This window comes from Nannospalax galili, unplaced genomic scaffold, assembly GCF_000622305.1.
Source record: "Nannospalax galili isolate Female #2095 unplaced genomic scaffold, S.galili_v1.0 scaffold430, whole genome shotgun sequence".
NCBI lineage: Eukaryota > Metazoa > Chordata > Mammalia > Rodentia > Spalacidae > Nannospalax > Nannospalax galili.
The window spans coordinates 1,457,207-1,460,706 of record NW_008328607.1 but is presented as its reverse complement, the minus strand read 5'-3'; the positions used below and the strand labels follow the sequence as shown (position 1 = coordinate 1,460,706).

The following is a 3,500-nucleotide window of genomic DNA, read 5'->3' as shown; positions in this document are numbered from 1 at the left end:
ACAGACTGACTCTTAGTTTTTAAGAGTGGGCCTGAACTTGGACGCTACTTGTGACCCCAAATGTCTTCTTGGAACTGTGTCCTGGAACTGTGTCCAGGAGTCACTCAGGCCTCACCCATACTTTTATTCAAAACCATTTCTCCAGCATCAATTTTAGGGAATGACAAATGTAGATCCACCCCCCCTTTTTTTTCCTAAATCAAATAATCTTGCCCTTTCATCCCTACGCCTAAAACACTTCATATACACAAGGTCTTCTCCATCTTCACTGTTTCAATGAAGATGCCTGCTGTCTTTCAGTGCTTTGATATGTTAATTCTCAAGCATACCCACATTCATTCTTTATCTTGGATAGAGAAGCAAATTGAGCTTCCCAGGAATCAAGGTCAGGTGTCCAGGTCACAAGATGCATAAGCACATGGTTCAGTGAGTTTGCCTAGATTAATTAAAAGTCATTAGTCTAGCTGGGGACCCTGTCTCAAAAAGACCAAAACAAACAAACAAACAAACAAACATTCAGGTTATTTAATCCTTTAAAAGTCTCCAGTTAGGTGTTTAGTGACTGTCTCAAGATCAGGTAGTTAAAGCACCATCACTCAGGAGTTGCTGTAATTTGGTATTTGGATGCTGACCAGATTCAGGTTCCTTCTTTTCTAGAAGACCACTTTATTAGAGGTAAATGAACAGTGCCTAAATGTGTCTCCTTTAAAAAAAATTTTTTTAAAATATTTTATTATGTGTATGTGTGTATTGCCTGCATGTAGGTAAGTGCACCCGTGTTGTGCAATGCCAGTGGAGGACAGAAGAAGCTGTCAGATCCCCTGGAACTGGAGTTATGGACAGTTGTTAGCTACCATGTGGGTGCTGGGATTCAAACCTGGGTCTTCCGCAAGAACAGCCGGTGTTCTTAACCGCTGAGCCAACTCTCTAGCCCCTTAAATGTCTCTCTTTTGAATTATTTTATTTTATTTTTTTGAGACAGTGTCTCACTATGCAGCCCTGGTTAGTCTGGAATGCCTGTGTGGACCAGACTGACCTCAAACTCGTAGAGATACATCTGCCTCCTGAGTGCTGGAACTAAAGGTGTGTACCACCACACCGAGATTATTTTATTTTATCTTTTTGAGACAGTGTCTCCCTATAGCCCCAGCTGACCTGGAACTCACAGAGATCTGCTTGCTTCTGCTTCCCAAGTGCTGGGACTAAAGGCATGCACCACTATGCCCGGCTTTTTTTTTTATTTTTTGAGAAAGGGTCTCACTGTGCAGCTCTGGCTGACCTGGAACTCAGTGTGAGGACCAGGCTGACCTGAAACTTATAGACATCCTCTTGCCCCTGCTTCCCAAGTGTTGGGATTAAAGGCATCCCACCACACCTGCCTCTCTTTTTATGATATTATAGTAATTGAGCATACCTAGATAGGAATGGATACTTTAATAAGGCATGACCTGAAGTTCCCAGAAAAAAAGCCACAATTATGTTAAATATAGTTGAGAAGTTGATGAGTGTGAAGAGCTGGAATGTTGCAGATGTGGAGCTTTCTTTAATCCCCCCCACCCCCAAACAGGGTCTCCCTGTAGCCTCAGGTGTCTGGAACTTGCTACGTAACCAGGCTGGCCTTGATGTCACAGAGGTCCACCTGCCTCTGCCTCCCAAGTGCTGGGATTGAAAGCATGCACCACCATGATGCCCAGCCTCTTTAATTATCTTAATAGCTATCTGTTGCCCACCTCTGTATTTGACCTAACATCCTTGTGACTACCACATGAAACCTTCTGGGGCGTGTTAACTTACTAGGCGACTGACTTCCACCAACCTAAATGCTGAGAATGTCCTCAGAGAGCATCTGAGAGCTACAGCAGAGATTTCCTGGCTTTATCTATCCTGTCTACCTGATATTCCAACCAATGTATTTGAAAAATGCCTTGACTTGTGACTTTTTTGATTTGTTATGATAAAAATGTCATGAAACTGTTTCCACATTGGAACATGGTATTTGGGGCAACCTGAATTCATCTTCCCCAGCCATGATCACATATTTGGCTAACATAAGCCCTTATTCCCTTTGAAGTAAGAGCTGGGTTTTGTGTGAACAAATGGAATTTAAGGTATGCAAGCAGGTCAGTGAGTGGAGGGTTATTTGGGAGTATAGAGGACTGGATATCTTGGTAATCACATCAGAGAGGACAAATTATTCTTCTTCTTCGTAAAGGGTTGGCCACAGGAAGTTATGATCATGATCATTGGCTTTCTTCTCTGCAAGTCATTTATCCATTCCCTTTTCTCAAATGCCCCACACACTGACCCTCTCCAAGCTTCACAGATTGTGTTCCTCTATTCACTGGACATTTACTGAGTGTCCATCGTATGTAAAAAAACGTTAAAAAGCTGGCGCACCCTGCCGCAGTCAGGCCACGCTGCTGTCAGGGGATGGCCTTCCCTGCAGCTGACGGTGGAGGCAACAGACGGAGGGTGGCCCACCAGTCTTGTAGTTTGATCACCCAAGAAGAGAAATTCTAAAAGCACTTTACAAGAAACGTTTGAATTGGGGACACCATTTGCAGCTGGAAATGGGGAATGGACTATCAGACCAGACTTCCATCCTATCCAGCCTGCTGTCCTTTCAGTCCTTTCACATTGTTATTCTGGGATTGGACTGCACTGGAAAGACAATTGTCTTATACAGGTTGCAGTTCAATGAATTTTTAAATACCATACCTACCAAAGGATTTAACACAGAGAAAATTAAGGTAACCTTGGGCAACTCCAAAACAGTCACTTTTCACTTCTGGGATGTAGGTGGGCAAGAGAAACTAAGGCCACTGTGGAAGTCCTACACCAGATGCACAGATGGCATTGTCTTCATGGTGACTCTGTTGATGTCGAGAGGATGGAGGAAGCCAAAACTGAACTTCATAAAATAACTAGGGTATCAGAAAATCAAGGAGTTCTGGTGCTTATAATTGCTAACAAACAGGACCTGAGGAACTCACTGTCTCTCTCAGGAATTGAGAAATTGTTAGCAATGGGTGAACTGAGCTCGTCCACACCTTGGCATTTGCAGCCCACCTGTGTAATCACAGGAGATGGACTAAAAGACGGACTTGAGAAACTACATGATATGATAATTAAAAGAAGAAAAGTGTTGCGGCAACAGAGAAAGAAGAGATGAGAGGCAGTACTGTTCATGTCGGTGTGGAGTAGGTTTGCCATGGTCTGATTTTGACAAGCGGAAGAGTGTCTACAGCCTGGTTTGCCTGTTTGCCCTCCTGGATGCTATTAAAGCTTTATTTTGTTGAACAATCAGATGCCCAACTCTGTTGCCTTGTGGAAGATGAGTACATGCAATGCTTCTTAAAGTGGTCTCCCTAACCCACAGATCTTTTAGTACTTCCATGTTGAGAAGCCAAGAAAGGATAGTAACTGACCAGAAAACAGTTTTGTGGAAATTTGATCTGAAGTTAGTGAAATAAAACTTTTGAAGAGTGAAAAAAAAAATT

At 42.9% G+C, this 3,500-nt stretch overlaps 1 pseudogene; it reads left to right on the top strand.

The window, feature by feature from the left end:
• Nucleotides 1-2,570: 2,570 nt before the first annotated feature.
• LOC103729653 lies at nucleotides 2,571-3,172 on the top strand (annotated as a pseudogene).
• Nucleotides 3,173-3,500: the final 328 nt, after the last annotated feature.